Here is an 8,588-nt window from a genome sequence, read left to right as displayed (position 1 = left end):
GGCCATATTTTTTTGTCTGGGTGCCCCTGTTATGCAGTAAGGGATGGAGCCTTAGGTATTCACCAGTGTAGGGCAACCCACATTGCGATATGGTGCTGTATGTGAGGACAGGTCTGAAAGGGAACAATGCTGGTTGCTCAGCTCTCTGCTGACTTTCAGTCACTTCCTCAGCTTCCCACAAGCAAATTGGGCCCTTCCAGTACTGATTCCCAGGTGGGTGGGCTTGTATATGTTCTAGGACCCTGTGGGTCTCTCCAATGAACTCTCCTGTGAGGCTGGGAGTTTATCCTGCTGCCTCAACCCTCACAGGTTTTTTCAGTCAGAAATTTTGAGGCTTTATTTCCCCACGCTGGAACTCTGGGCTGAGAGGTCTGTCTCGCTGCCCCAGTTGTTCCTCCTAGTTTATCCACATGCAAATGTGGGACTGCTCACCCTGCCAGCCACCACCATGCCATGAGTCCTCTCCACCCCAGCTTTCCATCTCCACGCCTCCACTGGTCTGGATGAATACTTCTTCTTTAACTCCTTGGTTGTTGGACTTCCATACAGTTCAATTTTCTAGCAGTTCTGGTTATTTTTTGTTTTTTAAACTTGTTGTTGTCCTTCTTTTGGTGGTGGGAGGAGAGGAAGTGTATCTACCTATGCCTCCATCTTGAACCAGAAGTCTGTATGTGCTATCTTCAAGTTATGTTGGTAACATTAGAAAAAATCATAGGATGGTAAGTTATGTCCATTTCTCATATCATGCAGGAAAAGAAATTATGAAATTTATTTACATAAATTTATTTCAGTATTAAAAATCATAGCATGAAAATGAAACCCAGTCTTTTTTCTAACTTAGTAGATTGAGCAAATTAACCCTTTTACACAATTAACCCTTTTGTGTTATGTATGTATATATGTAGACACATAAATATATAGAGATTAACTCTTATTATACTATACTATTATATTATATTATACAGGAGTGGGCAAAAGTAGGTTTGCAGTTGTAAGTATGCAAAACACAGAGTTTATTCTTGTATTATTACTTATTAATCAATATTGTAATATTTATTCCAAACAACTGTAAACCTACTTTTGCCAATCCCTGTATTACAATATATGTAATATGTATATTCTCTCTATGTTTTCCCAAATTGGGTTAGGCACTTATTTTTTCCTTGAAAAGGCTATTTTTTTAATTTTTTTTACTGGGGTGGCATTGGTTCACAAAACCATACAGGTTTCAACAAACTCAAATTTATTGAGAATTCTGTATCATGTTTGAAAGTCATTCCCCACTCTCAAGGTATAAAGAAGCTAACCACCATTTTGCTCTAGTTCTCACATGATTTCAGTTTATCCATTTATCCCTTTTAGTTACTGGCTGTGTTTTCCTGATGACCAGCGATGGTAGGACACAATCTATTCTGAAGGACACCACTGTGAGGATGGGTACCAGCTTCCTACTTTTCACAATATACAGCTCAGATTTCCCTCCTGTCACACACTTTCTCATATTTTGATGTATTTCTCTTCTTTGAACAAGTAATTCACCATGAAATTAGTTACTGTCTATCTCTCTTCCAATAATCCGATCTTGGGCAGCACTCTGACCCCCTCTCTCTGGTTCACAGATGGACATCCAGGGCCTGGAAAAATCTAGGGGTTCAAACAGACATTTGGCCCTGGCTGGTGTATCTGAGTGGATTGAGCGCCAGCCTGAGAAGCAAAGGGTCTCTGGTTCGATCCCCAGTCAGGGCACATGCCTGGGTTGTGGGCAGGGCCCCAGGAAGGGGGGTAAACAAAAGGCAAACACACTGAGATTATTCACCCTCTGATTCTCCCTCCCTTCCCCTTTCTCTAAAAATAAAATAAATAAAATCTTTTTAAAAAATAGACATTTGCCAGATGATTGGCTGAAAGACAGAAAGAGGTTCTCCTATATGGAGATCCTGAGAGGGGAAGTGGTGTTCCCCCTTTCTGGTGCACCCAGCTTACGTGACCTAGGAGGCTGACTAAGGGGTGGAACCTGGGTCCCCACCCTGTCTCTCCACGACGGAGGTCATGCCCAGTAGGCACAAGCTCAAAGCAGAGTAACATCTCACATCTGGTCTCAGTTGTCAGCAGGGAAACAGGAACCCTCGAGAGCACCAGGAAGGAGCCTCTCTTGCATTCCTCCGAGCCTGGTGATGGGGAAGCCTCCATCTGCCCACACCATGTGGGTCTGTATTCTCTGCCAAGTCCCATGGTATTTCCCATCTGCACAGCCTTCTCCAGCGGGAGGCAGCATCATGACCATCGTGTCTGCTGCTTTCTTCTGCCTCGGTGAGTTGTGGGCAGAAAGGGATGAGTGCCTATGCGGGAGGTGATCTCTCGTAAGACATCATGAACTGGACATCTCAGGGAAGGTGGAGTCTGCTCAGGAATTGGTGTCCTCTTACTGAGGTCTCTCTTCCAGGACTGTGTCTGGACCAGGAGACCTACCTGCAGACAGGTGAGTCTATCCCCAGGTCTCCCAGGTCCTGCATCCTCCTTGGGGACAAAGAGAAATACCCCTTCACCCTCCCAGGGTATCTGGAGGATAGAGGGAGAAGAGGAATTCTAAACTGATGAGTAGGGAACTTGTGTGAGGAGCCCCGAGGCTGAGAGCTAGGGGAAACTGAGACACAGAGAAGATGGGGACTGCCATCTCTGCTTCTATTCTAGGGACACTGCCCAAACCCACCATCTGGGCGAAACCGAGCCCTGTTGTTGCTCGGGGGAGACCTGTGAGCATCTGGTGTCAGGGGTCTAAGGAAGCTAAAGGGTACTACCTTCACCGGGAGCGGGTCCTGCAGCCCTGGAGAAAAAAGTTTCCACAGAGACCCAGAGGCAAAGTCAAGTTCCACATCCTGCTCATGACCCAAGACCTTGCCGGGAGATACCACTGCAGGTATCAAAGCCAAGCAAGCTGGTCTGTTCCCAGCAAGCCTCTGGACCTGGTGGTCACAGGTGAGCAGACGCTTTCTTGGGCACAAGTGAGGTGGCTGTGCCCTGGGAGGGACCACTCTTTCCACAGCGAAGTCCTGTTGACAGTGTGGGGGGTGATGGCCCTCTCTTTTGCTCTCCACTTTTATTATGGTAAGAACTTATTTAACATGAGATGTGTACAGCATAGTGATTAGACATATGACCTACAAAGTGATCCCCCATTAAATCCAGTGCTGACCTGGCACCATCCATAGATATTACAATATTATTGACTATATTTCCCATGCTGTACTTTATATCCCAGTGACTATTCTGTAACTGCCAATCTGTACTTCTTAATCCATTCACCATTTTTTTAAAAAAAAAGATTTTATTTATTTATTTTTAGACAAAGGGGAATGGAAGGAGGAAGAGAGGGAGAGAATCATTACTGTGTAGTTGCCTCTTGTGCACCCCCCTACTGGGGACCTGGCCTGCAACCCAGGCATGTGCCCTGACTTGGAATCGAACTGTTGACTCTGGTTCACAGGCCAGCACTCAATTCACTGAGCCACACCAGCCTGGGCCCAAACTGTTAAATTTTAAAGTGCACAGTGCAGTATTATTAGTTATAGTCACGATGTTGTCCAGCAGATGTCTAGACCTTAACCATCTTGCAAAACTGAAACTCTATCTCTGTGAAACTCCCCACTTGCCCCTCTCCCCAGCCCCTCCTGACCACCATTGATTGTGCTCTCTGCTTCATCAATCAGATGAGTGGAATCGTGCAGTGTTTGCCCTCCTGTGACTGGCCCGCTTCACTTAGCACAATGTCTTCAAGTATCATCTCCTCTTTTGACACTTCTGGCTTGTTCTCTTCCAGGAATGTCTGACCCGCCCAGACTCTCAGCCTTGTCAGGCCCCATCGTGGCCTCAGGAGATGGTGTGACCCTGCATTGTGGCTCCTGGCAGGGATTCGACTGGTTTTTTTTGTCTAATGATGGCGGAAGCGGCAACTTCAAAAGCCTGGCCTCACAGCATCGAGCTGATGGGTGGTCCTGGGCCCTTTTCACTGTGGGGCCTGTGAACCCAAGTCACAGGTGGATGTACAGGTGCTATGGTGCATTCTCAGGTTCTCCTTGTGTGTGGTCTTCCTCTAGCAACGTCCTGGAGCTCCTGATCTCAGGTGAGAAACTCGCAGCATTCCCCCAGAACTCCCTGGCTCTCCAGGCAGGGGAGCAGAGCCTCATCTCAGGTGAGGCACTGGGTAGGATGAGGTTATAGTGAGAGAGCTCAGGGCTCCAGCAGCCTGTGACACACCAGAATATGCAGTGGGGAGACCCAGGAGGGAGGGGAGAGTAAGAAACCTGACCCTCTTACAAACATGAGCTCCCTCTCCTCCAGGTGTGTCTAGGAAACCATCCTTCTCCATGCTGCCAGGTCCCGTGGTGGCCCCCGGAGACACAGTGACCCTCCAGTGTCTCTCTGATGTCAGCTATGACAGATTCACTCTGTCCAAAGATGGGGAACAGGAGCTCCCCCAGCAACTTGGCTGGCAGCCCCAGGTTGGGCTCTCTCAGACCGACTTCTCCCTGGGCCGGGTGAACGGTTCCCACGGGGGCGGGTACAGGTGCTACAGTGGACACAGTCTCTCCTCTGAGTGGTCGGCCCCCAGTGACCCCCTGGACATCCTGGTGGCAGGTGAGGAGCTCCTCACCAGTTCACACTCAGAGTGTCATCTCAGTTGAGGTCCAGGGATGGGTGGACAAGGATGAAGCAGCCCCTAACACCGAGGTCTTCTCTCTCTCAACCTTGCTCCCCCAGAACATGTCACCCACTCTGTCAGCCCAGCCAAGCCCCACCGTGGCCCTAGGAGAGAATGTGACCCTGAGGTGTCAGACTGGGAGCTTGTTTGACACGTTTCTTCTGCTCAAGGCAGGGATAGTCGGCCCCCCTCTGCACATCAGGGCTCGGTCCCACGATGGGGTGTTTCAGGCGAACTTCCCCATGAGCCCCGCCACCCTGGACCACGGGGGCACTTACAGGTGCTATGGGTCACTCAACAGTACCCCCTTCCTGTTGTCAAATCCCAACAACCCCCCTGGAGCTCAAGGTGGAAGGTGAGGAGCTGTCTGGGGTGTTTTCCTTCCTTTCCAACTACTGCGGTGTCTGGATGAGCTTGCAGCCAACCACCTTCCTCCATGTCCCATGTCTGTCTGTCCCTTCTCCACCCTCTTCTGAGTCCAGGCACTGCCATCTGCCACTGGGCATTCATTATCATGTGGGGAATGAATCACCATGGAAAAAAACAAGGAGGCCTTTCTTTCTCCAGGTCCTGTGGTTTTTCTCCTTCTCCTTCTCTTCTCCTTCTTTCTCCTTCAATGGCAATGCATGCACATGACACAAACCTGAAATTGTTCCCAAGTGGTGAACAGGGAGTATAGTACCTTTCACTCTCTGTTCGCATTGGTTTCATTCCTCAGTTTCCCCAACAATGTCAGCCACTGGCCACACTCTTCTACCTTTCTCCCAAATATTCAAGGAGATCCTATAACCACTGCTCTGTGCATAGACAAAGACCAGCATCTAATAGACACTGTTCTGAACTGCTCTATGTTTAAAAAAATGAAGTTAATACATTTTAAAGAACGGTCTGGTATTCGTACATATCAGTCCACTTGAGAGTTTTTTTAAACAATAGTTTATGTATTTATTTTTAGACATAGGGGACAGGAAGGAGAAAGAGAGGGAGAGAAACATCAATGTGTGGTTGCTTCTCCCACACCCCCTACTGGGGACCTGGCCTGAAACCCAGGCATGTGCCCTGACTGGAATTTGAGCCAGCAACTCTTTGGTTCACAGGCCAGCACTCAATCCACTGAGCTACACCAGCCAGAGCCACTTTAGACTTTTTAATGGATGTCTAGTATTCCCTTGCTTGGAAGGAGCAGGTTGCATTTAACCAATGCCATAAAATTTGGCATTTTGTTTGTTGCCAACCATTTTATATTGCAACCCACCCTGCAATGAATGTTTGGTACATATGTAAAATACAGGTGTATGTAAAAACAACAATTCTTTACATCGTGGTTAAGTTTTTAGAGTAAAACAGCTTAGGCAGAGGACACGGGGACTCGTTATGTGACAAATGTTGGCAGCCTCTTCATGTGGTTCATTATTTTACTCATTATTTACTCTCAAGGTTCTGATTTTAAAATCTTTTCCTAAATTGGCTGGGCACCCTATATACTCTTAATACCTTTCATCATTTTTAAAGTGTTTAACCAATTCTTACTACATTGTATATTTTCATAATCATAGATCTGACTTATCTGTTACACATTTTACTTAATAATATTAATTTTTCTTTATCATCATTACCAATACATACATGTAGGTATGCATGTGCCCACACACTCATGTATATGTTAATATACATGTCTCCTCATATTTATACATATAAAATATATTATACAATGCATATATATTATATACATATGTATACAACTATACCTATTATTCACATATTTATGTATAAATATACACCATATGTGAATATACATATATAATATATGTTATATATACATGTATATAGATACATATGTACATAAATCTATTTCTAGATAGCCTATAACACTTTAGAAAGTGAATCAGTAAGTAATGTGTAAATGAAATAACAGAAGAAAATCAGTTGCAGGTATTCACTGCAGACTCAGGAGTGGAGACAGCTGGTTGAGTTTGGGCAAAGAGTTTCACCCCCAGGTGTTCATACCTTTTCTCCCTGACACTCAGTAACCCCTGGGCAACAACCTCTCATTCATGGACCCAGGACTGTCATCTGAGAATTACCTCAAGACTCTAATTTTCAGGAGATTATGTTTAGATTGGACTAATGCACCAGAATGATGAGAGACCACATAAATGCTAAATTTCAAGGGGTTTTTTTTAACATGTTCACTCTTAGCTTGTGGCATGAGGTGTGTGTGGATAAACCCTTTTTGTTTTTAAGACCTGAAAGCTAGGTCTAAATGTGAGGAAATCAGAGACAGGAGGGTTGCCTCCTCACCTAGAGTGGTGGAAGGCATCATGGTGGAAGTAGATGAAAATGTGTGTGAGCAGGGAGACATTAGCCAGATCCTTGAGTGAATGCTGGGTTGGCAGGCTTCTGGCTCCTCACCCTCTCTGATTTCCTGATTCTCAGGGGCTCCCTCTACTGTCACCCCATCAGTGCAGACCCCAAATGCCACAAGTGGTAAGTAACTGAACCTGTTCGGCTTGTGGACTGGGATGTTCAAGGGGGTGGGGGTCTAAGCATCTGCCCCGGCTGCCATTTTGAGTGTGACCTGCCTTACCCACCATGACCTTTTCCTCCCTGTCCCCAGGCACTCAATGCCCAGATTACACAGTGGAGAATCTCATCCGCATAGGTCTGTCTGCCTTGGTCCTGGTGGTGCTAGGGGTGTTGGTGTATCAAGAGTGGCACAGTCGAAGAGGGTTCTCACAGGTGAACTGAAGATGAAGCACACACATGCCTCAGGATTTGCAACAGAGACTTAGATCAAAATCACACATGCAAGGTATGATGACAATGAAGGTTCAGAAAGTTGGAGCCACAAACAGTGTGAACTCGGTGCTGAGGACCTAAACAATTGATACAGTGTGATTACTGCTGGAGGTAATGACAGGGGCTGCAGTTGCTCCTTGGGGAAGGCTCCTCCATCATGAACATTGCCCATGCCTTGCTATCTCCTCAGTTTTTGGCTTCTCTCATTCCACCATCTCAATAACGCAATGCTACATCCACATGAGGAGATTGTGCCCACTATTTCACTCTGTCTCATGCTCTATTCCTACACTGTGTTGTGAATATCTTGTTTATGATACCCACATTCCCTGGTGTGAGTTGCTCTTTGCCTCCCCTTCTAAGTGCAGAGACTCAGGTAACATGGTTGAGTAATTAAGCCAATGGACTAAAATGTACGTCCAGCTTGGAAGGTGCAAGCTCAGAATGTTATCCCAGCACCGTGTCTGGATTCTGCAAGCTCCTTTCTCTTCACCAGGTGCTTCCTATGTGGCTTCTCCTGCAACATCTGTACTTGGAGTCCACACTCTCCTGCATGGCCCCCATGCAAGTGGCAGCTTATCTGTGAGCCTCTCGTGTCTCCTGTGTGACTGGTAGGGTTGATGGCTCCTTCAGGGCTGTGGTGCCAATTAAACAAGATTGTGAGTTCTGGGATGATAAACACGTGTTTGTTTGTTTTCATTTTGATGTTAATTTTGGAGAGAGGGTGGAACAAGTACCATGTCACACACTACTTGGTAAGTGTACAAATGGGTTCAGCCAACTTGGGGACTTTTCTGGGTCAGGGCAAGTGATGGGCAGCTACGATAAGCAGTCTCACACCTGGAGAAGATATGCCCTAGAGAATCACTTGCACATCTGCCCAAAGATACAGTCATGGAAAACAGGAGAAGAGCATAGTTCCCCTTAGCCCAAAACTGTAAACAACATTCTCAGTACAACATGAAAATATCATAGAGAGGTCCCAGCACAACATCAGGACACAACAGCAGGATAGTGTCCCAATAGGCTTTATACCTGAAACCATAGGGGAAACATCAGATTGTCTGAAATGTCAACCCAGGCTCAGATC

At 46.3% G+C, this 8,588-nt stretch overlaps 1 pseudogene; it reads left to right on the top strand.

The window, feature by feature from the left end:
- The first annotated feature begins 2,227 nt into the window (after positions 1 to 2,227).
- LOC123813342 lies at positions 2,228 to 8,016 on the top strand (annotated as a pseudogene).
- The last annotated feature ends 572 nt before the right edge of the window (positions 8,017 to 8,588 follow it).

This window comes from Phyllostomus hastatus, unplaced genomic scaffold (assembly GCF_019186645.2).
Source record: "Phyllostomus hastatus isolate PE091 unplaced genomic scaffold, TTU_PhHast_1.1 phas_contig_151, whole genome shotgun sequence".
Lineage (NCBI taxonomy): Eukaryota > Metazoa > Chordata > Mammalia > Chiroptera > Phyllostomidae > Phyllostomus > Phyllostomus hastatus.
Note: the sequence above shows the minus strand (reverse complement) of the source record. Positions and strands in the feature narration are given on the sequence as shown.